Here is a 27,905-nt window from a genome sequence, read left to right on the forward strand (position 1 = left end):
GCACGTCTTACGGGGCACCTCGGTGGGGGAGTTATATCTTGATGCTCGGATTAGCACATGATTCTGATGCTACTGAACACGTAAGTGCCATGATGCATCTTTCCTCTGCTGCTTAGTTATTGATATTAGTTAATAAGTTAGTATTTTGACTATCTAAGAACTCGTGGGCTCAGGTAAGAGGGAAGAAATTTTAATTCTCGACATTGTTGCTCCCTTTCTGTTTCTGTTCTAGAAGCAGCCTAATTGCTTCATCTAAAACACACACACACATAATAATTCCTTGGAACAAATTTTCTGTTGGGCCTTTTAAGTTTAAAAACTACCTTAAATGATTGGAGCAGAGCCGCCAGGTATGACTGCAAAGCCTGCGTACGCTGCAAGCACAGATGGAAACACATACATAGACCACAATAACAATAGTTTCCCCTGGAGGTGTGCAATACAGCAGCAGCCCTGATTTGGGAGAAAATAAATATTTTATCATATTATAAAAAAAAATCTTAAACGGGTCTCTTATTACAAACACTCATACTAAATGAAATTGGAGCTAAAATTTAGCAGGTTAATTTTTTTTTACTGTTGCTCTATATTCTTTCCTTAAGGAAAATTACTGGCTGATTCTATAGGAATTTCTTCCCTAAGAATACTTTGTTATGTTTAAATGCATTTGTAATGGTTGGAAGAGGAGTGACTGCACATTTTGGGCTGACAGGTTGCTCTAATGCGGCGTGCAGAACAGCATGAGACACTGCAACAGAGTGTGGGCATGAGACTCATTAGAGGGACCGTGACTTTTCCCTTCCTGGCTGTGCAACATGGGACATTTAATTTAACCTTGCTGAGCCTCAGTTTCTATATTTGTAAAGTGGGTTTAATAATCATGTGTGCTTCACAGGGTTATAGTGAAGATAAATACAATACGGTATGTGAAGCACTTTACTATAGGGCCTGGCACACAGGACAGGCTCAATATATGGGGCAGCTGTTACTCTTAATGATAGAAGACACCACGTGCCCATGCTGGTGTCTGCTTTTTCTAAATTCTCATGCAGTGGTGAAACTGGGCAAGCAAGATACATTTTTTGGCTAATAGAAGTAGCTTCCCTTATTCTTGGTGTCTACAGGCCCAGAAAAGGCTAGAAATATAACAAAAAGGGAGTAGCTGCCAGCAATGCCTTCCAGGAATGAGAAAACGGCCATGCATCAAAGTGCAGCAAGAACACAGAAAGCAGCCTGGACTTACTGGGGCGGCAGGGAGATGGTGTTGCTGAAACCTAGTGAGGAGTAGGAGTTTTACTCTGATGGGTAGAAGAGCAGGGCACTGCCAGCAGAGGAAAATGAATGCCCAGCAGATGAGGGGAGGTGGGGAAAGTGTGAGGGGGCAAATGGCCTACCCCGAATACTTCCCAGGCCTATGCAAGGATGCAGACAGAGGCCCTTCCGAACTGTGTGTACAGGGGATTTCTGGATTGGAGGCGGGGATGGGGTGAGGGCACAAGGTCAAGTTATGCCCATCCCTCTGGGAGGGGAACTTGGGGCGAGGGGCTGCGAGAGAGCTGGACTAAAGTGTAGAGCAGGACCCAGAGCAGAGGCCATTGATGAATTCTGAACAGCAGCCTGATCTGATCAGTTGTAAATGTTAGGCACTCTCCCTTATAGCAGAGAAGAGGGTTGATTGGAGGAACGATGGGGCAGGGGTGGAGGGTGGAAAGGTGGTCCAGTGAGGCTTCTGTCCATGTGGGGGCAGAGGGAGGAGGAGGAGATGGGAAGTTGGCTGGAGACCAAGTGTCTGAACAAAAGGAGGCCCAAGGGGCATGGACATTGAAGATTAGAGACAGAAGAAAACAAGGATATAGAGTCAACAGAACTTAGTGATTTTAAAAAAGTGTGTCTGTGTTTGGGTGAGGGGACAGAAAGGAAGAAAGGGAAGTCCAGGCTGGCTTCCTGGTTTTAGGCTTCACCAACAAGCTGTGCTGATGGCGACAGTGGCACTTGGGAAGAATGGTGCTGAACTGCCTGGTGACAACCCAAATGGAGGCACAAGAAGGAAGCTGGATAAATGAGCCAAGGGCTGGGGCAGCATCTGGCAGGACGCTTTAGCACACTGGCAGTGGTGGAAGCTATGGGGGTGGGTGAAATTGACCCGGGGAGATGTTAGTCAGACAGGAAAGCTGAGGGTCGGACTGAAAAACACCTAATGAAGGATGGGCTGAGGAAGAGATCAGCATAACAAGAGCGTGGAGTTTAGCTGAAGAAAGGAATTGTTAGATGTGTCAAATGCTGTTGAAAGGTAAGTCATATAAGGAATTTTAAAAGTCACTTTAATCCATTTAAATATCCCTTCCTCGCTGAGACCTTCCTTAATCATTCTATTGAAGAACATCCTTCTCCCATTCTCTTTCAAACACTTACCCTAATTTGTAATTGGATCTCTATTTGCAGATTAATTTGTTAAAATTTGTCCCCTCAACTAGACTACACACTGAAGAGAGCAGGGCCCTGCCTGTCTCTTTCTGTATCCTCAGTAGGTGCTCAGTAAATGTCTAGTGATGTGGCTGAGTGTAATTTCAGTGGCTAGAAAGCTGGTTCCATTTAAGCGAGCCCCACCCACCCCTACCCCGGGAATAATGCTGGTCAACCAGTCATACATAAGCTGTGTGCAAGTTTCAAGTTCCTAAGTTAAATCCTGAATTGCCAGAATGCAGGCAAGTAATGTCTGCTTTAAAAGCAAAACATGGGAGGATCAGCATTTTCTCATCGTCTATGATAGTATTGGAGTAGCCAGCTCAGACATAAACTGGGCCCTCTGCTAAGATCCACACACAGCTAGGCATATGCATTCCTGTTGACGGGCAGGAGCCACCAGCAATACAGCCAGTGGGACGGGGATCCTGGGTAGGCCCGGTGCTAATCTAGAACAGGGGTTCTCAAAATGTGGCACTCATACCAGCAGCATCAGCATCACTGGGAGCTCATTAGACATGTGAAACCTTGGGTCCCACCCCACACTTACTAAATCAGAAAGCCTGGGGTTGAAACCCAGAAGGGCTTAACACAGCCTTCAGCTGACACTAGTGAATGCTAACGTTTGCGAAGCACTTGTCTGGAAGGTTGGTCCTTCCACCTAGCCTCCCGAACTTCCCTCTGCCCTGCGTGAAAGAAGAGGCCACGGGCAGAAGAGGAAGGATATGTTCTCACAAGAGTATGCATGACCTTGCTCATGGCCGCCTCAGAGGCAGAAGTGACAGCGTCAGGGAGACAGGCGGCCTCAGCGCCGTGAGGGCTCTGGAAAGCACTGCAGCTCCTCAGCATCTTGTCGACATGGGGCTCGGGGGGAAGGCAACCCTCCTGGCCTGGCATCTGGGCTGTCGAGAAGAAGCCCAGAGCTGTGCAGAGCTGAGGAGGGGCACAGCCACCCTCAGGTGGCTTCCCAGGAGCCCCAGAACAGAGGAGCGTCAGAGGGCTGTTCTGCGGTCACACGAGACCCCACTGGGGAGTATCCAAAACTGGGTGAGAGTTTCTGGACCATGCAGCTGGGGGGAGGCCTGTGATCGCCAGGCTATTACCATTCATCTAATCCTGTTAGAGTCGGGAGGCCCTGGGAGGCTTGAGTTACAGGAGGAGCGGAAATTCATGTTTAGCGTAGGGTTTAGCACATAGAAAACTTTGACGCCTTCACCTCTCTCTGATGACTCTGTGGTATAAACACCAAGCAGGGGCAAATCTTGGCCTGGATTTAAAAGCACAAGGGGGGCTATCCTTCCCCCTTCACCCCACCCCCAGCACACACACGGGTCTGCACGGCACATTGCGGTGGGTAATTACGGAGGGCTTCCTGGCTGACAATGAAAGCCTGCTTGCCCGAGCATCAATCATATCCACAGACTTCCCTGACAATTACCCCACAGCTTCAGCCCCAGTAAAATAAATGAGCCATTCAAAGGTTTCTGGAAGCTTCAGTCCTGGCAATGCCTCCTCAGATACAGTGGTTTGGCAATCTGGGGTCTCTGTGGGCTCTCACAAAAAGGGTATCGCATTTCTGACCACTTTCCCTGTGGTTGGACTTCTTCCTCCTCCTTTGAAGGTCACAATTTCTGAAATGTTGGCGTCTCCCTTTCTTTCCTACTTGTTTACTGTCTCGTAACTTGAAGGCAAGGAAGCCCAAGTCATGGAAATTGTTAACTGCACCCTTAAGTTTAGTTGAACAAAAGCGCTGGTGAGGGCTTTGGCTGGAGCTGCCGGAAAGTTCAAGTCCTGTTTATTTGGCTGAGCATGACTGGAGCCCACACTAACCATCTTCTCATCTTAGGGAGCTGCTTCCTGTCCAGGATGCCAGCTTAACACACTGTTACTTTTTAAGCTACTGAGTATCTGAGCATTTCATTCTCCAGAAAGTTTTGGTTTTTTTTTTAAGAAAATTAACTGTGGTGGAGGGGAGGGCAGTTTCATGTGTTATATTAATTCACCCCAGACACCATCAGCTTGAAAGTGAAATCTCCGGGCCTTAGTCAGCACTGGTTCCCGGTGAGTATATCACTTCCCTCAGGGCATCAAGAGATCAGACCCCGAGAGACAAGGATACTAAAATTCCTGTCAGTGGCTACATGCCCACTATTTCTTGTCCCCTGTGGCTTTGTGCCACTGGGTCCTGTAATACAAACCTCGTCTTGCTTGTTATCTTTCCTTACCAACTCACAACTGAATTTCCTACCCCATGTAGAAGGAAAGTCAAAGAGCCTAGTCCCCAAGGCACTCAGCCTCAAGAACCTACCTCACTGTAGGCAGCCCTTGCAACTGCCCACCTGCTGGAGAACCCAAAGCAAAAAATCTCCTTCCAGTCATCTTCCTTTCATTTTGATGGGAGTGGGGTGGGGAGTACTTCTTAATGCTAGAAAAGTGACCAAATAAAATGGAGCCAGAGGGCAAAAGTGAGCCCTGACATCACAAACTCCACAGTGAACTCCTGAAGACCCCAGAGTTGTAGGAAGCAGCGAAGGCCGCCCTGATGGGTGCAGCTGCACCACATGTCATGGAGACTCAGCAGAGCCCATGCCCCAGTGAGGGGCTGGCCGGGCGTGTGTGATCTCCAGGGCCCTGTCAGGACAGACTGCTTAGTTCTGCGGTGGAAATGTCTCTAAACTGAGATCAGGTGTCTCGGGTCAAGGCCAAAACAGAGTTAGTATCAATGGCTTCTTTGGTGTTCTGGAAAGGGACGGCTGTTGGCATGGCTCCCCGTCTCCCTTTGTGAGGGACGTTGCTCCATCCTCCTGTTCCCTTCCTTCCTCCCCTTGTGCTGTGTGATCGGCAAACTGAACAGTATTATCCGTTTCACTTTGAACAAGCGCGCTTATCCGCCCGTGTCGATGTCACTGACATTTGATTCTGAGGTGTTATTATAGATGATAAACAACTTGACCTTCTACAGGGCACCTAAGAAGAAAGGACACTGAGAATAAGCAGGCTCATTGTTGACAGAGGCAGCCTATTCACCAGGATTCTTTTCTTTCCTTACAGATGGCCTCGCTAATCTAGCAGAGTGAAGTGATTGGGGGGAAGGGAGGAGGGTACCTTAGAGTTTGAGGGACCTCATTTAAATTGGCTAATGTGGTGCCCTGAGTTGAGAGGTTTTCTGGCCTGATGTCAGCAGTGGTAATGATAACTAATGGGATGGGTTCCTATTCCAGGTTTCTCTTCCTCGTCAGTCCTACTCATATTTTGCTCATTCATGACCTCCTGTAACCTAGCAGTGAGATATACGGCGTCCTTTGCTTTCAGAATAATAGTGGAAATAGTTATCAAGTAATGGATATTTCCAGTTACGGCTTCCCTTGCCCCATTTTGTGGAAACCAGTCTGGACCTCTCCCTGGGACAGAAAGATTGACCTCATAAATAGAGAAGTGAGCCCTGAGCCCAGAAGACAGGATGATTCCTACCCTTTAAACTAACTGACAAAGAAGCCTTGTAAGGTCCTGGGAAGGACCTGGGCTCCAGAGTTAGCCAGACTGGGCTTCAATTCCCAGCTCCACAACTTACTGACTCTGTGATGTTGGACAAGTCACTTGACCTCTTTGAAAGTCAGTTTCCTCCTCCATCAAATAGAGGCAATAATACCCATCTTGTGAGGATTTAATAACCTAATTTAGGCTAAATTCCAGACACTCTCTCACCACCCATTTCACTTCCTAGACCTTAATTCAGTTCTATTCTACAGTCTTCTCATTTTCATATTTTAAACTCAGTTTTGTCAGTGAGCACTGAACTCAGGCAGGACAATTATGTGCTTGGAAACATTTCCCACAAAACCCCTCAGGTTAAAAGAGAGCAGGGCTCAAGATCCCCATTCCTTTCCATTTCCTGTCAGCTGACTCCTGAATGTGTATTTCCAAACCAGACCTAACCTCTAAATGCCGACTCAGTCCATCCGCAGTCTCTTTGACATCTAATCGGCATCTTAAACTTAAAAATCCAATAAAGAAACTTTTCCCTCTTTTTTTTATTGAAGTATTGTTGATTTACACTGTTGTACTATTTCTGATCTACAGCATAGTGATTCAGTCATACACATATATATTCTTTTCAATATTCTTTTTCATTATAGGGTATTACAAGATATTTAATAGAGTTCCATCTGCTATACAGTAGGTCCTTATTGTTTATCTGTTTTATATATAGTAGTGTATATCTGCTAATCCCAAACTCCCAGTTTATCCCTCCCCATCCCTTTCCCCCGCCAGTAACCATAAGTTTCTTTTCTATGTCTGTGAGTCCCTCTCAGTTTTGCTTTTGCATGCTCCTCCTACTGTCTTCCCCACCTCACCTTTATCCCTCCACTGCTCAGGCCCCAGATCTTGGATTTCTTCTGGATGCCTCTCCTTCTCTCACATTTCACATGCAATCCATCAGCAGCTTCTTCTGGCTCTACCTTCATAATATTCCAGAATCTGACAACCTCTCACGCCTTCACTGCCATCTTCCTAATTGAAGCCACCATCATCCCCTCACTGGATTATTGCCTCCTAACAGATCCCCGGCTTCACTACTCAGCAGTCTATTCCCCAAAACCACAATTAGAGAACTCCTTTTCAGGTCTGAGTCATACCATGGTGCTCCAGATGGCTTCCCATCTCATTCATGGTGAAAGCTCGAAGTCATTACAAATAGCCCTCCGTGTCCTACTTGAGGTGGTCCCTCAGTGTGTCTCATCCCGCTGCAGCTGATAACTGCGTCCCAGCATTTTCTCCAAATTCGCCAGGCACACACCCATCTCGGGACCCTTGCCCTCACTATTCCATCTGCCTGAAATATTTTCACCAAATATCTGCATGCCTCACTCCTTCACCTCCTTTAAGTCTTCACTCAAATACCACATTCTCAATCAGACCTTCCCTTCCCACTCTATATGAAATTGTAACCCCAACCCCATTTCTGGAGCCCCTTCCATATCTTTCCCTGCTTTATTATTTTTTTTCCATAGCCCTCATCACCATATAAAGACAATCATTTAAATTATTGTTTCCTCCCATTAGAATATCTCCATGAAGGATATTTTGTTTAATCCTATGTCCCCAACACATATTAGGTGTTCAGTAAAAAATGTTTAAACCAATTATCTGGAGAATGAAATCCTTGGCATTTCTTTCTTCCTCACTCCATATACCTTTTTCTTGTCCCACTCTGTACTTCCCCACTAGACTTTTGCTTCAGACCAAAGTGGAATTACAAGGGACTGATTTACTCTTACATCTTGTAATAGGTTGAATTATGTCCACCCGAAGAAATCAAGCCCTAATCCCTGGACTAGTAAATGTTACCATACTTGGGAAAAAAGGGAATTTACAGATGTATACATTGAGGATTTTAAGATGAAGCAATTATCCTGGATTATCTGGGTGGGACTTAAACGTCACAAATGTCCTTAAAAGAGAGAAGCAAAGGAAGTTAACACAGGTACACAGAGAAAAGGTGATATGAAGACACAGGCAGAGAAGGAGGTGATGTAGCCACATTCTAGGAACGCCAGGCCAGCCACCAGAAGCTGGAAAGGGAGTCTTCACTAGAACGTTCTGAAGAAGTGTACTGTGACACCTTGATTTCAGATTTCTGGCCTCCAGAACTGTGAGAGAGTAAATTGCTGTTGTTTTCAGTTGTCTGAAGCCACCCTATTGGGGGTAATTTTTCACAGCAGCCCTAGGAAACTAATACACACCTCAAACAACTGAAGAACTGGAAAAAACATGTGAAAAAATGATTTTCAGATATTGGTCAACAGACAATACAAGACATTGATCACAGAGAGAAGGCCAACAACTGGCCCAGCTCCCTACCTAGAGAGTTCCCAGCCTGCAACACGGAGAGAAGCAGCTCTCAGAGGCAGTGGTCTCCCTGAGTTGAGGAGATAGAAGTGAAAATCTGAGGACACCAAGAGGAGTAAATTCACAAGGCAGAAGAGAAGAAAGGAGAGAGCTGCACAGAGAGAAAGAGAACTCCAAAAACCTGCAGAGTTCTGCCTGGAGTCTGCAGCCAAGTACTGTTCGGCACAGACTGATGAGAAAAAATACCAGAGGCCAGAAAAAAAAACCATCAGAAAGAAACAGGTGGAAAACTTCTAGAGCTCATAAGGGCTGCAGACAGTTCATGTACCCATCAGCCAGGGGAAACCTCATAACACAGGGGGCATCAGGCAGAGTACTAATTTGTTACCTCAGTAATGAAGCAAAATTAACCCTAGATAAAAGGTTGCTCTGGAAGCTCCTATCACGCTTGAAGGAAGCCTTTTAAGACCTCACTCTTATCTCATTTAACTTTATTTACCTCCTTAAAGGCCCTATCTCCAAGTGCAATCACATTGGGTCTTAGAGCTCCGACAAGAATTTGTGGCAGACACAATTCAGTCCTAACACATTGGTTTATTTGTGTGTGTGTGTGTATGTGTGTATGTGTGTGTGTTTGTAGTAAATATCTAAACCAATGTGAATCTGATCTACAGGCCTTGGAGAAATGGAACTTTTTAAATACAAAATTAATAATAGTTGTTTAATGTCATCAACTATCCAGGCCATATTCAAATTTCCCTGATTCTCTTATTAATATTCTCTTAGTCTTTGTTTTATTTTATAGTTGATACATTCAAACTAGGATACAAACAAGTAAGGCCCATAAATCACATTTGGTTGATATGCTTTAAAGTCTTTTTTAATTTTGTTTTCTTTTTCTTTTCTTACAATTTATTGAGGAAATCAAGTCATTTGGGCTGTAATTTCCCACAATCTGGATTTTGCCGATTGCTTTCCCATGGAAAAACATATTTAACATGTTTCTCTATTCTCCTTATTTCCTGAAAACTGTTACTTTGCCTGGAGGCTTGAAGGAAATGGAATATTTAACTCCTAAAATAATTTCTTCTAATTAAGTGTTCTCTTCATTGTTTATAGAGGGAGTGAGGGTCAAAGGTTATTTTCCAGGAGCCCCAGGGGCTCTGAGGGGGTGGAGGGCCGCTAAAGGGCTGCTCCAGCCTGTGCTGAGTGCACCGCCCCAGCCCCACGGGACCAACACCCTGTGACCCTCTGTGTTGTACGCAGCTCTGCTCAGTGTGCACTTGGCAAAGAGCCACCATCTACAGGACAATCCAACCATAAGAAAAGATTTGAAAACTGCAAATTCTACTGTCATCCCCTTGAAGTATGCCCTAGGAACCCTTTATGAAAATGCATGCTGACATGAAGCATAAATGTAAATGGAGCAATTCTTCTGGGACTGAATGAGACTTGAAAGAACTTCCAAGGATTATGGCAAGACCTTCAGGCATCCACGTGGCGGTCCTGATGCCAGTAGAGCTTCATTACAGTCACACGTTTATCCCAGGGGCAGTGAGATCCCTGTGAGATCCCTGCAGAGCATAGGAATCTTCAGGGAAAGGAAAGTGGAAAGCTCCAGGCACAACCAGAAGTTGTCAAATAAGACCATTACCTTGTCAAGTCATCAGCATGGTCAGACGCTCAATAATCGAAGTCTGTCCTGACATGAATGCTGGACCCAGCACACGGCAACTATCTGACCCAACGGAATCCCAGAATCAATGTTTATATCAAAGAGGTCTTTTCAGCCTCAAAACACCAAACTCAAACTGGAGAGCAAACTTTACAACATGAACAGTGGACTAGTTTTGGACTCACAGGACGTAGAAACCCAAATTGCCAATATGTTTGCAGACACCTCTCCTCCGACCTACAGTTGTAGAGGAGATTCTAACTTTCTGGACCTAGAAATATTTGACATGTAGCCACAGACAGGCCTAAACCTCTAGTTAGACAGTAGCCCTCGTCTGCCTCTGGGATGTATGTATTCTGAAACACTCTGAAATGCTTTTCCATGAGTTCTAATTCATCTGACTCAGAAACTCAGCCAGAGGGGATCTTCACTACTAAAGCAAGGTCCAGTTGCTAGAACACAGATAATGAGTACTGGTTTTGAAAACTTAGGGATTTTGTTCCTCACTAGCAATGAAACTCCAGCAATGGATGATTTTCTTCTGGCCAACTTGAGCTGGAACACGATGGAGCCTCAGTTATGTAGGGACTCAGATATGTGCAGAACTACATACAGTTTCCAGCATCTAAGAGCAGAGTCTACCTATGCAATGACATTTACCATTTTCCTTTAAAATTTAAAAACAGAGGACAGGGATAACAATATTACGTATGATGAATATAGTTGATTATGGTTGTTTCGATTCTTTGTATTTCATAGCGTTTTGCACTTGTAAACATGAAATTTGTATATAAATGTGACTATATCAAAAGTGTAAGATGCTAACCTATGTATATTTTAAAAGGTTTCCAAATGGAATAACTCTAGTATTCAATAACCTGGGCCTGAACATTTCTATCCACTTAGAGTAATGAAGCCATGAAGTCTTCAGTGAGAGTAATAAAAACTGTACAACACGTGTTCATTTATTGTAGTTTTTTTATATTATTTTATTTGGTTAATAGATTTTTAATGTAGAAGAGAATGAAACTCAAGGCACATCTCAGGTTTTATTCCGAAACTGCATAAGTAAGAAGGAAAAACATAATCTATCAGGCAGCCCTCCCCTGGGGACTCTGGTTAATGTTTCCAAGTTTTTCTGGAAACAATTACCTTCATTTCAGAAACACACTGGCTTTCTAGTCTATACCAGATCCCACCAGTTTATTTTGTTCATCAGCAACAGGTTATCAAGGAGGACAGATCTTCCTTCCAGCCCTCCAACCTGATTTTCAGAGAATTAGAGCCAGATTATCTGCTTTATCTGGAAAGAAGCCTTTCCTGGTTATAGCAAAACCAGTTGTGTCCAAAGGTCTTGAATTTAGAGATAATTTAAGCTCTTAACAGAGGCTCTTTGAGAATAGTTTTCTCTCTGGAAGTTCATTAGAGAATGATTTTATTAATGATTTGCTCAACAGGCCACCATTTGTTCAAAAGATCATAAAAGGTTTTTCTTACATTTTTTACACACAAAGAAATTAGATAAAACATAAATGTGTAATTAACAAATAATTATAAAAGAAACGCACAACATCTCTTGGGTCAAGCAATAGGACACCGCTAGACCCCAGAAGTTTCCAGTATGTCCCTTCCCAAGCATAACATCCTCCCTCCCCACTATCCTGACTTTGTTATAATTACTTCCTTGATTTCCCTGCCTTTATATTTGGGTATCCGTAATATCGTAATTTAGTTGATTTAGTTTTGAACTTTAAATAAATGCAGTCACACAACATGTGTTATTTTGAACTTGTCTTTTTTGTACATTATAGTTACACGTTGTTGCCTATAACTATAATGTATTTTCCTCCTTGCTGTATAGTATTCCATTGTGTGACTATAGCACAACCCATTTATCCTTTCTGCTTTTGGTGGTCATTTGGGTTTGTTCCATCATTGAGCAATTATGAACACTACTGCTCCAGGCATTCTTGTATATATGATCTGGGGCATAAAATTCCCCAGGAGGGGAAATGCTAGGATGCACCAACGATGTATATGTTCACCTCTCCCAGAGAGTCCATTTTCCAAAGGAATTGTACCAGTTTACACTTCCACCAGCAGTGGATGAGAGCATCAGTGCTCTACATCTTCACCAACAGAGTTTTATAAGACTTTCCGACTTCAAACTTGGTTTGGCTGAAAGCTTTCACCTTAATTTTTAATGACACAGGATTCTGAAACTTAGTATGATATCTTCACTGTATACCCTCTCTGCACAACCTAACAGAGAAAGCAGCTCCATTAGTAACCCTTTCCGTGCAAGGTGGCAAAGTGGCCCGGTGTTTGGTTTTATTTAACGTGGTCCCAAGGCTCTTCACACTTTGGGACCTTCTCCTGCGCATGTACTTCACTTTGTTCATATCTCTCTTAAGAGGTTATCCTCAGAACTGAACATTATCTTTCCCTAATAATCCAGTGTGTGTGGAGAATCAGATTCAAGGAGAAATTATTCTGAAGCATCATAAAGATACGTCAAGATGCAGGCCACTTGCCAAGAGAGCAGAAGCAGAAGCAAGACCTGGCACCACTAGATTTTGTCTGCAAAGTGAATATGATTCTGATCACTTAACTATTAGGAAATTCTAGGTTTTCCCTTCCTCTTAGATGAACTGAAAAGTAATGGAACCACTGGTGAAGGGAGCTTTGAATGTATTTCTGCAGCCTCAGAAGACTGACATCCTTTGTTGCCTTCACTTAGTGAGGCTTTGCTCTCTCTGCCTCTTACTGTCTGTGAGGAAGGGAAGATGGGCATCCTTTCTGCCGCTGCTCGAAGACTTCAATCAGAGTACAGTTGTGGGTCTTCAGAAGGTTTTATATAAAATAATGCTGGTGAGATTCAGAAAAACACTTGAGAGTGAATGGAGAGCATTCATTCTGAAGCTGGAAATGCACTTAGAGAAATACATGTATTTCAAGTGTTCTAATATAAGGAAATGACTGCCATTTATTGAACACATTCAAATTGCTGGGGCACTATATTAATTCACATACATGGTCATATTTTACCTCCTCAACCATCTTAGGCCTGAGTCCTCTTTCCCCTTCCTGTTTCTCCATACCTACTTCAGCCTGGACCCTGCCTACTCATGGTCCAGTGCTCACCTTTAAAGTCCCTTCCTCCAAGGAGCCTCCCCTGACACTCCAAGACCAGGTTGAATCGACCTCTCATGCATTTCTATTGAACCCTGAAATTGTCCATCTCAGAACTTCATATACCACATCACTATCCCCTTTGTTATCTCTGTTTCTCTACCAGATTGTAATTTCCAAGATAATGGAGACTTTTACTATGTATAGAAGTAACTCACTACTATCTCAGTGTATGGTGTCCAGAATGGAGGCCAAATTCGTATTTATTTATTTATGCATATAAATATATATTTGTGTATAATGTGATTCTTTTTATTTTAGGGAGAAAGTAGGAAACTAAGGCAAAATTGGAGTCCTGGTCAGCCTGAACTCCCAAGACTGTTTTCCTCACACAGCAAAGGACCGTGTTTCCCAGTAAGTACCTTCTTCTCTGTAACAAGCTAGGCTCTAACCAGCTAGGCTCAGAGCTGGGTGCTTTACGCACTGTATGTGTCCCTCTTAACTCGCACACTAACCCTGAGAGATAGGTCTTCCCCACCACATGTATTACAGATGATGAAACTGAGGCTCAAGGAATTTAATACCTGGCCCAGGAGCCAAGAGTTGAAATTCTTAGGCTGCCCCCTACTCACCTCCTTCCCCGTCTCACTTCTGTGAACAAAATAGCTGCACCAAATTTGGCTTTTGCAGAGGAGACCAGACTGCAAGAAAGACAGAAGGTGCTTTGGAACTGTGGCTCAAATTCTTTCTTTTCACTTACTAATAACTCTTGGGTAAAATACATTAGCAGAGCGATCTAATGTTATCTAATGATACATGAGAAAGGTGAATAGAACCACTGTGAGCAGCTCAGAATGGGGCATTCGAACACAGACCAGCCTCTCCACGGTTGTGTAATCTGGGTCCATTCCTAAACCTCCCTGGGCACCTTTCCTAGTTTTCCGACTGAGGCTGACAATGAGGTGCCTGTCATAGGGTTGTGTGAGGCCTGAATGCAGTAACACGCACAAAGCCAAGACAGTGCCTGGCACATGTGTGTGCTCATTAAGTGTGGGCAGGTTCGGTGGGAGCTTGTGTTGCCAGTAACGGAAACCCTTGATTCAACTAGTTTAACAACAACAGAAGGTACTATGTCAACTAATAAGGCCAAAGCTCAGGTGGCTCCATTGTTAATTTAGGGTTAATTCCTCAAGGGCTCACTGGCTCCTGCCCATTCCAGCTTCTACACTGACACCTTCACTTCCTCACAGAGGTTAATCCCCCTGCCTCACACTCTGAAGAGTTCTGCATGGAGGCCCAGGGCTTGACTTCACCAGGCTGAAGACATGTTTCCACCTACACCGGCTTCATTAACACTTAATGCTAACTCAGACCGAAGCTGAGATGGCTACAGTCCCTGCGGGTTCATGCTTCTCTCCATCTCCCTCTGTCACCAAGAGCAGCACATTGCTGTTCCAGACTCCCTTCCCCATCTCCTCGTAAGACCTAAGAGTTTGTGCTTCTCAGGCCCCGCTGCGAAGCTCTGTCCTCCCTGAGAGCTGCCTCCGGTGCACGGGGCAAACACAAAATTTCCTGCAAGGCCTGCTCCAGACTTTTCTAGATCGGAGTTGGCTCATCTCTCTCTAAGGCATGGGGATGTGAGAGTGTGAATTAGTGGCACTGCCCCAGGAATTCATGTCCTTGGAAATAGTTTTCATCCCCAAAGTGATAATGGTAGAAATTCCAGACACAGACAAATCAGTGGAGTGAACATTTTAGTACAGGTAAACTCTTAGCTTTCCCCGTAGAGTTTGTCTTTTTCTTTCTTGCTTTTTTTGTTTTGTTTTGATTTTTAGTTCTTATTTCAGAAGCAAAATCTCAAACCAGAAAGATTTAAAGATTCAAAAGAACAGAAAACAGTAAAGCATAAAAACATCCACAATTCCATATTATTAATAATCCTTTGAGATAGATAGATAGATAGATAGGTAGGTATCACTGGGTTGTTTTTTTTTTTTTTTTACTCTGCAAATACTTTTTATTTTCAAACAGAGAATCTTGCCGTATATTCAAGTTGGGAGCTGCTTTTCTAACAGCAATATAACATGAATATCTTTTTATGTTAATAGATGTAGGTCCTCAGAATAGATTTTAATGCCAAGTACCCCACTCTGTAGGTGTAGTGTAATTTATTTCAGAAAGCCACAGCATGGGACAATATTTTGTCATTACAAACAGCATCTAGGTACATGGTTAGGCAGGTGCATCCTTGGGTTTGTTCTTAAGTCTCATTATATCAGTAGGTACTCGCCCTTCCAGCTGTGTAGCTTTGAATAAGGAATTTCTTCTCTCTGATACCTGTTTTGTTCATCTTAAAATGGAAATGAGGCCTACCTGCCAGGGTCATAGCTTGGTATCAGTGAAGGAATACACACTGTAGAACATTTCAGACAGGAAGTTGGTATTATTGTAAGTACTCCTGGATACAGTTCTCTTAGAATGTAAATTAAGCTGATGAGTCCTTGAGGAGCTCTGTTTACTTGTGTTCATTTTTAAAATGATCGTGGGTGTTGTTCCACTTTATCTGGGTTTGCTGTGTTTGGAGGCCTCTCACTCACATGGTTTTTTCCCATCTTTCTATTGCTTCACATCCAAGCGATCTCATTTTAGGGGCCCAGGCTCTGATCGCAAACCAGGCTCACGGCTGATGTGCTTTTCCTCCAGAAATCTCAGTGTGTGAGCTGACTTGGGCACCCTGGACTAATATTTAACCGAGCAGTACAAACCCTAAGTCACTGTCCGAGGCTGGATGGATTGATCTGGAATGTGAAGGTTGATTTATTTACTGGCTCCCTAACATGCAGGTTACGTTACCCATGCGTGGTCTTGCCATGCAGGAAATGTGTACTCTTCGAGGCTGAGGCTTAACTCAGGGCCATAATATTCTGACCCCAGTGAGGAGTGATTTCCCACAGCAGTAAAAAAGCTTTAAAGATACAGTAGCGGCAGGAGTCCCAGCTTACTGAAGCAGAAGCCTAGCGGAACAGAGCCCCAACGTTAGATTTTATCTTAACTCCCTGAACTTTCTTCCTATAAACACACACACACACACACACATTCCAAATCCTTCTTTTTAAGGATCACCTCAAGTCCTTTATCTTCTGTAAACCTCCTCTGACCTTTTCCACCCTCTAAGATACCCGAGTCCTCTAACTTCTTTCAGCACCTCCCGGTCTTTGCCATACACACTGGCACTTAATTGAGAGCTGTCATCTCTGTTATTATTTCATGTCCACTGGGTTCGTTTCTGCAAACAGATAAGCAGCCTGAGGTGAGGGCCACACACACTCCTGAGCCAGAGTAAAGCCCAAAGGTAGCAGGTCAAGCAACTCTTTGGGTAGATGGATTCAAATAGGACCGGCATTTCCCTGCTTGTTTAAATTTCCATCCACCACCGTTTATTAGCCCACATGCTCCGGGCTCCAGACATGCACTTCATGGACGACGGCAATTCCAGTCATTTCTGAGTGCCCCTGAAGGAAACTCCATTAAATACGCAAATCGCTAACTGTATCTAGTGAGCAGCTGAGGACTATTAAGACAACGAACTTTCCTGAGATCCACTCTCCTATCTTACAGAAGAAGATCTGGCCAGGAGAAGTTAAACGACCTGCTCAAGGTGACACAGATGTTTTTCAGGCATCAGAATCACAGCCCTCTATGCAAAAAGCTATAAACCATTTTTATTCCTCAGAGATGGGCATGACAAAAAAAATGTTGTTCAGTAAAATGGTTGTATGTTTAGATTCCACCATAGTAATAGACTCTAAGCATGTAATTCCTTTAGTTGTGTAGAAAATTCTAATTAATTAGCAGTTTTGTTGCCAAAACACGGCCTCTGTACCTCGCTTACTGAATTGAGATTCCAGGACAGAGTTTTGGATAAAGTAGAAAAGGCAGCTTTATTTCTTTGCGAGGCAAAGAAGGTCACAGTGGGCTAATGCCTCTAAGACTGTGAGCCTGCTGGGAGAGAAGGCAGGGGGTTTTAGAGTGAAAGTTCAAGAGTTCAAGGGGCAGAGCTAGTTTCCATAGAGATCATATACAGGGTAACAAATTGTTGTAAAGTTGTTTTTGCAGATGCAGTGGTCCCCTTCCCTCTGCTGGGTATGACACTCATCTCAGGCTTTGGGACTCTCTTAATATTCTTGTTCCTAGAATAAAGGATGCATGGGGAGGGGCTCCATGGAAAGGAGCCTTAGAGAAAAACTTGTGCAGTTTAAAGTCAGGTTGATAAACGCTTTTAGCAGGCTGAGGCTTAGGACCTCCTGCTGTAGGCTGAGGCCTGCAGCTTGAACAACAGGATACAAGGAAACTGCAAGAGGTCAAAACAATTGCAGACATACATAGTTGAGGCAAGTTATAAACAACAAGAGGCACAAAACACCCAACTGCTGTTTCTGAGGTGTGAGGGTCAAGGGGAGGGCACTGGGGTCAGGAGCAGGGAACTGAGGGCAAAAGCAGGGCACTGAGCATGCTCCCCTCCTGCAGCACCATGAGGGGTTTGGGTGGGCCATCCAAGCATCCCTCCTCTCCAGCCCAACCCTGGTCAGCAAGAGCATGAGGAAAACCCTGTAAACCATCATACGGCTAAACAGTTCCAAACACCATTACAGATATCAGATGGTCACCGATGACAATAGGGTCCTGCTTGGTTGCATTTTCTCAAAGAATTCTTCTTAATATGACAGTTCCTTATAGGGAAAAAAAATCCATCAAATAAATAAAAACTCACAGCTTTCTCTGAAAGGCTCCAATACTGTGGTGAGGACCAAAACCATTCCAGTTTATGGTAGCATGATACAGCTCACAAATCGTACTTTTATTACCTGCTCTCTAAGGGCAACATTCAGTGTGTATTAGGAAACTGTAACTATTTTCAGCCTTAACGTGGCAGATTAGTGCACAGGTCTAGCTATGAAAAATGTTTGTGTGTCAAGGAAAGCTATAAGCACCACAGCAACACAGGCTGCTTTCACAGATGCACTGAGCGATAAATAATGAAGTACTTCTATTTTGCAAAAGCGTTTTTGCACCCAGTCTGAGCAAAGCACAGTGTTACCGGATGTGGAGGAAGCACAGACAAATGAGTCATGGAAGCAGTCATCAAGGGCAGGAGCACAGCTCTCTGTGTTACAGGGACAGATAACTGGCTTAGACTACAGAGGGACTTGCCTGGCTCACACAACTCAAAGGCCAAGAGAAAAGCTAGCTTCAGGGAAGGCTTGATTTAGTGACTCAGCCATGTCTCCAAGGACCCAGGTTCTCTCTGTATTTCTTTCTGTTTTCTACAGGCTCAAGTTTACCCTCAGACTCTAAAGTTCTTGTGGCCGCTCCAGATGGTCCCCTGATGGTGACAAGTGGCCGCCACTGCCACAAGACTGTCACCCTCTCACCACGTTGTCTAGGGAAGGAAGAGTCTCTGTGTTTGTTTTCTCAGCAATAGCTGGGAGAGCTCCTTGGTTATGACCAGTGTGGGTATAAGGCCCATATTTAAACCCATCACTAGAGCAAGGGGAGTACTCTGTTCAGCCCAGGTCTGTGTTACTGGTCGCTGCCTGAACCACTTCCTGCTAATTGATCAGCCTAAGTGAGCAGGTCTATCCTGGAGCTTGGGTGTGGTTGACTCCACTCAAAGCACTTGTCAAGAATGAGGAAAGAGCATTTTCACCTAGTTAGCATCAGGCTTTCATTGTCTAAAAAGGGGAAAGGAAAGTACGGAAGCAACCAACAAATGCCCAAGAGTAAACTTCAGGGAGGCAGATGTGGTGATGCTCTGACCAGGAGCTGTTTGTTGCCCCTTCAGTGATGCTCTCACTGCCACTGTGCAGACAACCATCAGTGCCACATGAGCTGTGGGATTCCCTTGGGAGAGGACTGCTTCAGCTTTCAGCTAGAGGATTGATTTTGCAGGAAGGTGGTTGTGCTACAGAAGACGTGTTTCACTCTAGCTGACGTGTTAGAGGCTAGGAACTAAAAAGCATGCATGATCAGAGCCATCTGAAGAAAATCAGATTTGGAGCTGTTACTGGGGTTAGAACCCGATGGTTCTATGTCTCACAGCAGCTCCCTTGGTGACCACTTCTTCAGCACATACAAATAACATACACACAATGTTTGCACAGAGGTATATAAGGAGGTGACATGATGTTCAGTTCATCCCAGGGAGGGAAGCAGTATAGTGACTGAAAAGGGCTTTGGAATGGATGCTGAAAGTCTTGGTTTCTAGTCTGGCCTGTGCTACTAATTCACTCAAGACCATGTCAACACATGGGCAGTGGAGTCAGTCTGTCAGTCAGCACAGTCCCTAACTGTGTGTCCTTGGGCAAATTACTTAACCTCTCTGATCCCAAATTTTTTCCTATGTAAAATAAGGATACTAATAATCCTTATTGTTAGTGTGGAATCTTGCTATGCCCCAGTTTGCTCCCATGTAAACAAATGAAGGAATGATTTACACAGTAGTTATTAATCACTGGTGGGTATAGAGGGTTGGTATTATATATGTGGAATGGAAAAAGACTGAGAAATAAATGTAGTTAATTGAAAATCACACAGAAAAAATTTGGAGGTGAACTCAGACCTCTTAATTCCATGTGCAGGGGACCTGGCTGCTCTGCTGTCCCTGGGAGGACAGGGCAGCCTGTGGTGTGAGGCCACGCACCAGTCAGACAGGACCCAGGGCTGGCAGGGTAAACCGAGGGGTCCCCTTATTCTCAACTGAAGATTTCCTGCTTTACTAATTAACAGCCACTGTTTCTACTCAAAGAGTGTGGAAGGCAGATGCACCAGACCCTGTGTGGAGTGAAACCTTTTCAAACACTCACAGGGGCTATGCTCCCAGGCCCCTGTCTACTCCGCTGCAGGCTCTTGCCCCACCTAGGGGTGTACCTCCACCTTCTAAACAAAGTCCAGCAGTGCAGGCAGCCCTGCAGAACCCACGGTTTGGGTTGGATTTCTGGTTCCACCCCGTGACTTTGGACAAGTTATTAAAACACTCTGAGTATCGGTTCATTTCCTCATCTATACCAGAGGGTGTGGGTAGCAATGTCTTGCAGGATGGTTGTGGGATCAGTTCAATGCAAAGTACTTTGCTCCATTCCCATGGGGTCACATGGGGTCAGGGAGCCGGGCTTTATTTGCTGAAGCCCTGAGGGGTGAGTTGTTTAAGTGGAGACGTATTTCGGACATATGGAATCATTGCTGTATTTTAGAATTTGGGCTCTGAGAATTATACTATCTTTTAAGTAAGAAATTTATTGAAAATGAGAAGTACCATTGGCCCTCCGTGTCTGTAAATTCTGTATTCATGGATTCAAAAATATTTATTCAAAAATATTTTTTAAAATTTCAGAAAGTTCCAAAAAAACAAAACTTGAATTTGCTGCGCAGTAGCCACTGTTTATATAGCATTTAAATTGTATTAGGTATTATAAGTAATCTAGAGATGATATAAACTATATGGGAAGATGTATGTTATATGCAAATATTATGACATTTTATATAAGGGGCTTGAGCACCCTTGGATTTTATATCAAGAAGGATTCTGGAACCAATCTCCCTCAGATACTGAGGGATGACTGTATTTAGTGTTATTGTTGCTTTAAAAGTGTCAGCTTTTAAAGTGTCTAGGTATTATTTTGAAACATGGCTGATGGATTGGTGGTGAACAAGACACAAATGCTAATAGAAAACATGGCTCAGGAACCCATCACAGGATTTCTAAGAGGGGAGAATCCCAAGGAGTCATTTGAATTCCCTGTGTATGTGCCCCCATCTCCACCCCTCCCACTCTAATCGTCTCAATTTCCGGGCTTTAAAATGGCACTGACTGTACACAGTACAACCGACTAGAGTAGTAACTGTCTAATACAATAAACAGCAAAGCAGTATGTGGTTTATTTGAAAAAATGTAAACTTCAGAGCCCCACTGCCACCTACTAACCAGTGTGACTTTAGGAGGGTTGTTTAAACTCCCTGGACCTCAGTTTCCTCATCTATAGAATGGGGGCAATAATACTTCTTTAAAATTTGTTGTGAAGTTTAAATAAAACATACATCTCAGCAGCTTAGCCCATAGTGAACAATCAATTAACAGTTTTTATTCTTTTTGTGTGTGTGTGTGTGTGGTTTTGAGGCTAATTTTTCTCTAGTTCTTTACCAGTGTTGGTGCATTCCTGTTGTCCCTACATTACCTTTTCTAGAGTCACACAACATGAAAAATGTGTAACTCATTTCTAGCACTGTCTTTCCCTGTTGGTTAATTAATTATTTTAGTTACTTTGGATGCCAAAGGATTACGCTCTTTAGGAATCTGAGTCTTTTGGCCCACGTGGGATTTGAATTCCCCATGCCTTTTGATTCATGGGAATTCTAAGATGACTGAGTACTCAAAAGTAAATAATCATGGTCTCATAACCACCAGCCAGTGGGTTTTGTTTTTTTTTTTTTTTGCTCTAGATCTATTTCCTGAAGAGAATGCATCACACAATGGTATTTCTACGTTTGTTGCTTTCTCCATCACGGAGAATACCCAAATCCTTTGCTGGGCTGATCTATATCCAGGTTAGAGACAGCTGAACATGCCTGCCATGGACAGAATTATGTTTCCCTAAAAGCCATATATTGAAGTCCTAACTACCCCCCCATGTGATTATATTTGGAGATAATTAGGTTAGATGAGGTCAGGAGGGTGGGACCCTCATGACGGGATTTGTGCACTTATAAGAAGAGGCACCAGAGAACTTTGCCATGAGAGGGTGTAGTAAGAAGGTGGTGGGCTAGAAGCCAGGAAGCAGGACCTCTTCAGGGAACCCTGTTGGCTGGAACCTTGACTGGGGACTTCTGTCCTCCATAGCTGTGAGAAACAAGTTCGTGTGTTTAAGCCACTCACGCTATGGTATTTTGTTAGATTAGATTAAGATAATGACCACCCATATTGCTCCCCAAGCCGACTGTACAGTGAAAATGGGGAATTAAAACCCAAATACTGCTCTTTTATTCGAAAACTAGCTATAGGGGTCAAATTTCATTGTATGTTGATCTGTTGTTCTGAAAATAACTGATATATTCTATACATAAAATATGTGTGCTATGCCTCATAATACAAGTGCTAGTCATTCAAAGATCTAAGTGTTTGGAGGCAGGGTCTGCTATATATGGATGTGTGTGTATATATATGTATATATATATGTATGTATGTATGTATATGTGTGTGTGTGTGTGTGTGTGTGTATATCGCAGACCCTTGAATAATGTGGGATTAGGGGCACCAACCCTCCCCGCAGTCGAGAATCTGAGTATAACTTCACAGTTGGCCCTCTGTATCTGCGATTCTACAACATGGACTCGAACCACCCCAGGTCATGTAGTACTGTAGTATATATATTTAATGAAAAAGCATCTGCATTTAAGTGGACCAACACAATTCAAGCCCATGTTATCCAAGGGCCCTCTGTATATGCATATAGGTGTATATAACAAACAAATTAACATAGGCAATCCAAATAAGCCACCAGTAATAAGAATAAGAGTGCTAATGATAATACTAATAATAAAAATGACTTCCTACCTATTGAATGCCTCATATGGCCAGATGTTGTGTTAAGTGCTATACAAATATTATACTATTCAAATTAATATGCACGAATCCTGACGAAAGTATTGTACTCTTTCAGATAAGGAAACTGAGGATCAGAGAGGCTGACTAATTTGCCCGATGTCACACAGCTGGTAACAGACAGAGATGCATGTTATCAGTGTGAAAACGGCCTTGACATTGATGATAATGAGAGGCCTCCTGGGCCCATGAGCCAGGAGACCTGGGCTGCAGGCTGAGGATGAAGCACCTTCAGGCAGAGGTGGGCAAGTGCACAGTTAGCACGGAGGGGGCAGGCAACCCTCAGCCCCTTATTGCCCACTCCATGTACCCCACCCTTTCTGAGGCAAGCACAGACCAACAGGAGAAAGCAGGGGGCTACAGCCACTGCTTTTGGTGACATTGTCATGGTGACAGGGCCCTGTGATTCCACCATTACTCCAGGGACTTATAGAGGCCTCACTGAAGCTCCCAGGGGCAGGCACTTCATTTCCTGTGAGCCTTCTCATTCAATAAACTTGCACCCATCACCAAAGAGGTAATAATAAATATCTTCCTTTCCCTCCCCTCCTTTCTAGGCCAAATCCTTGGCCAGTGCTAACAGGAGGTTGGGGGAAGTTCTTGACGAGGCGCCCCTCTGGGAAAGCAGGACATTTTAGCTGTTTTATGTCCCTTCTCTACATCCTGCATTGGCCACACCACTTTCCTAGTCATATAGGGCCCACTCCCCTTTTTGTAACAGAGTCCTTGAGTTCACATCACTGAAGTCTGTGTTGGTCAAGGTCATGGTTCTTAATTTGGAGGGTAGCAATTTGGGGCCACATTGTTTCTCCCGTCTCAGATACCCTGGGAATCACTATCTAGGAGCTGAGAGCCAGCTTGCTTCCCTCAGGACCGCGGCCAGCTGATCCTTCTCTGTCAGCACGACTCACGGAGGATGTCCACCTTTTGGGTCTCAGACCTGGGCCCTGGGCTCTCGCCAGGCATGTTTTTAGCAGGTTTCTGGAGCCTGGCTTCCTGCCCAGAGTCTCCACTGAAACTCTGGCACCCCTGCTGGGATTTGGCTGGAACCAGGAAGAACTAAACTTGGCTTGATGGCCCATATCCCAAATGTCCTCATTTCACAGGACATCCGGCTTTTTTCCTGCTTTCCTGAGCAGGTCCCATGAAGTTGCTCACAAGTTCTGCTGCCCACCGTCTCTCCCTGTGAGGACGATCCAGGCTGACAGCACTTGATTGGTAATTGAGGATATCCATTCCTAGCGCCCCTCTCTCCGCTAGACAAAGAACAAACTAAAAAGACCCAGTTGTCAAATTGAGTCCAAAACACTAGTTGTATCGCTGCTGAGCAAGATTTTAAAAGGCAGCTTGGATCTGTTGGCTGGCACCATTGTCCCCTCCAGGGGCAAGGTCTCCCCCGTGGGGCTTACAAGATTGAGGAAAATGTGGAAACGACAAGGGGGCAAAGAGAGACAGAAGTGAGGCCCCGTTAGCCCCACCCAACGGGGAACCGGGGACCAAGATTCTGGCTGGGCAACAGTCACTGCTCCTGGGGGCGGACGGAAGGGAGGGGAAAGAAAGTGCGGTGACTTCCCTGCTAATTCTGAAAAGGGAAGGTTTCTAAATTTGTGGGTTGGCAGGGACCCAGGGAAGGGGGAACAGCGAACACCACCCACCCTACTCTGAACCCCGTTCCCTACACGCATCTGAGAGTTGTATGGACAAGCAGCTAAAAAAGGACACAGGTAAGAATAACAAGGAAGAAAAAACGTATAAGGATAGAAGGAAATATGAGAAATATGAAACATCCTGAAGAATAATTCAAGGACCTAAATGCTTCCTATCTTTTAGACAGTTTTAAAGTTACCGAACATTGCTGAGATGCAAATACACTGAGGCTACAGAAGAAGGAGTGGAGGAGGATGGTTGACATTCTCAGGTAAACTGTACACTCAAAAATATCCCTTTCATGAGTTTTGCTGATGCTGAAGTTAAAGAAGTTTTTTTTTAAATGGAGGTACTAGGAATTGAACCCAGGGCCTTGTGCATTTAAGCATACAGTCTACCACTGAGCTATACTCTAGCCCCCGAAATTTTTTTTAATGAATGATATTTTTTAGTAAAGCAGTTAAGACCCTCATAGAATATAAAGCAAGATTATATCTTCATTATTCAGTTAGTTCAGGATTTTAAATTACTAAAATAACCAGATTAACCTATTTTCCAATATAGCACTTTTCATCTACTCTGAAAATGTTTCGAAGTGGCATTGCCAGGTCAAAGGGAAATCTTGTACCTTGGACAGAATAGCCAGTGATCTCATATCAGGAGCTGCCAACCACTCCCACCAATGGGAGGATTTCCTTCATGCCCAAAGAAATCACAGATTTTGTATAGTAGGAGATCAGGAGGGCAGGAATCGAGCCAGTTTTCCCAGTGAGCGCTGCTAGTAGGCCTCCCCAGGGGTGTTCTAATATGGCCACACAAACCACAGCAGCAAAAAACCCCCCGAAAACAAAAAACACTTGTTTAGGACAGCTGGCTAATCCTGGATGAATCAAATTGCAACCAGCTTGAAAAGACGTAGACTTGGTAAGAATAGCAGTGCACACTTGACAGAATTGCCCATTAATACTATTTTTAAAAATACCTAGAGACTTAACACTTTTATAAAAATAACTTGGTATTCTTTGCATACAAGTGCGACCCATTACAGGAGAAATTTATGGCCACTCCATTGCTCAGTGATCTCATAAGAAATATGAATAGAGAGACCTTTGCTTTTGAATACAGGGTAAAAGCTAGCACATCAAAGTGGAAACAATATTTTGCAAAGTTTTCCTCCCAGGATTAGCACAGCTCTTTGAAAGTTTGTTGTCTGCAGAGGAAATTTCTTCTGATCTTGGAGGAACGGGAGGAAGAATTCTAGGGTTTTGATTTCCATGCAGGAATTATAGACACAAATCACATTTAAGCATATTATGGGGCAGGATTTAGGATAATCTTTATGGATTACAAATCAGATGTATTTAAATGGACCATTGGTTGATTACATGTACGTGATTACATTGTATAATAGTTTAGTAACCATCTTGCTGGCCTCTCCCTCTCCTATGCTGGCTTTGAAGAAGCCCCATGGAGCCCCATGTGGGAAGAAACTATGGGATGCCTCAAGGACTTAAGGGCAGTTTACAGCCTTCATCCAGCAAGGAAATGAGGCAGATGCAAGGAGCTGAATTCTGCCAACAACTACATGAGCTTGGAAGTGGATCCTTCCATAGTTGATTCTTGAATGAGACCACATCTCTGGCTGACATCTTGATTGCAGTCTTGTAAGACCCAGAGGCAGAGAACCCACTTACACCGTGCATAGACCCCTAACTCACAGAAAGTGTGAGAAAACACATGTGTATGGCTTAAGCTTCTAAGTTTGTGGAAATATTAGACAGTAATAGAAAACTAATGTAATCTATTTCCTATAGTGGAATGACTGTCAGTCATTGGTGTCAGAGAATATCTTTAAGGAAGCCCATGAAAAAGTCAAATGGGCAGGTGGCGGTATAAATACCTCAAGTTAAAATGATGCCAAGTATGTAACTCAACCCAGGACCTGTTCCCCATGTAGACTGTAGGAGCGTTGGGGCATTTACTGGGGCTTCATACTCTTGCAGTAACTCATGCATACCTTGGAGATACAGAATTCTATACTCCCCAAAATACCAGAAAATTGACGCTCTGCAGTATGTTCTCATCACTCTGTGAAAGGACATTGGGAAAACTCCATTTCCCACATACTTCTTATTAGACCAAAAAGATACCTTTAAAAATTAACTAAAATGCAAACACAGAAACAGCAGGTACATCTTTCTCATTCCTTAAAGCAAAGAATAGACTTCTTCAAAACAGAGGTTCAAAGGTCACTATTTTTCTTCTTTGTTAGCAACATAACATGGTGTGGGCTGAAGAAACTAGAGAAGAAAAAACTGCTTACAGCAAATTTTCTTCACCCTATTTTGTTTTGTGCTTCTGGAGCAGGACTCCTCCAGGTTAATGGTGCTGCCAGATCCAAAAGGTCCTTTGGAGCAATTCAATACAGCTGGAAACTGCTCTGACAGCCGCCCTTGACAATGAGAGAGGCGGAGGCCCACGGAGACTATAATCTCACATTCCACTGTGGCTGAGCTTTTCTCCTAACCTCAGGGTAGATATGTTACAAAGCTTGACTCCATTCAACTTCCAGATGGGAACCAGGACCTTTGATTTGTAAAGAGGCATCTACTCTGCTTGGAGAAGATCAAACTGTATGTAATATGAGGGAGGATTGTGTGAACTGACCAGATTACCCTGCATCAGAGGTAATGCTGGAAGTTGGAATGAGGACTCCTAGCTCTGAAAGCCACGTAACCATTTAGAGCGTTGTTTGGAAATCAAAGTACAAACCAGCTCTAGGATGGCTGATAGGTCTCAGGGTTTGAATCTAGTCTGGACTGATTGGGAAGGACTTCCTGAGAGTGGACTAGAGAAGGAGCTCGAAGGTGAATCCACTGGGACGGAAGAGTGATGTGGGCCATGTGTGCTTGGAAGTCAAAGAGCAGTGAGCTGGAGGCCCAGAGGGCTGGCACTTCAAGATCGCACAGGATAGCTCGCTAAAGGAGCCCTACAGGAAGCTATAGACTACCTCCCAAATAATTCTAACCTCTGTTGAAAAAAAAATCTTTCTTTTGTTCAATGAACACAGTCAAGGCAAACAAATCAACACCTTTTAAAGCAGAATAAGGCAAGGTGTTATTTGTTTTTGTGTTTGTTTATTTGTTTTGTTTTCAGCTATCATCCAGCAGTCCCTGGACTTGGGGAGTTTTTATGAAGCATTTAATCCTAAGCAACGCAATTTGGGCTAACATCCTGCAGTTTAAGTAGCTGTTGAAGTAAGATGCCATTTTAAAGCAAACCAATATAGAAAATAATAAACTGTTCTTTGCTGATCAGAAGGGCTCCACAGTCATTTAGAGATACGACTGCAAGTTATTTTTCCAACACTGGCACTGGGCTGGCCACAAATTTACCAGATTTTCTATCTCCCATATGGCTCACAGGCATTTTGCCTTCTGTGGTAAACTCCCAGAATGAAGCTGTTATCTGCAAAGGCATCTA

At 43.8% G+C, this 27,905-nt stretch overlaps 1 long non-coding RNA gene across 1 annotated transcript; it reads left to right on the top strand.

Moving 5' to 3' along the window:
• LOC116285441 (uncharacterized) lies at window positions 1-27,905 on the top strand. Its single transcript, XR_012059761.1, has 4 exons — window positions 1-80; window positions 13,442-13,534; window positions 24,606-24,693; window positions 26,790-27,905. It is a non-coding gene; the product is annotated as an uncharacterized lncRNA (long non-coding RNA).

This window comes from Vicugna pacos, chromosome 2 (assembly GCF_048564905.1).
Source record: "Vicugna pacos chromosome 2, VicPac4, whole genome shotgun sequence".
Taxonomy (NCBI): Eukaryota; Metazoa; Chordata; class Mammalia; order Artiodactyla; family Camelidae; genus Vicugna; species Vicugna pacos.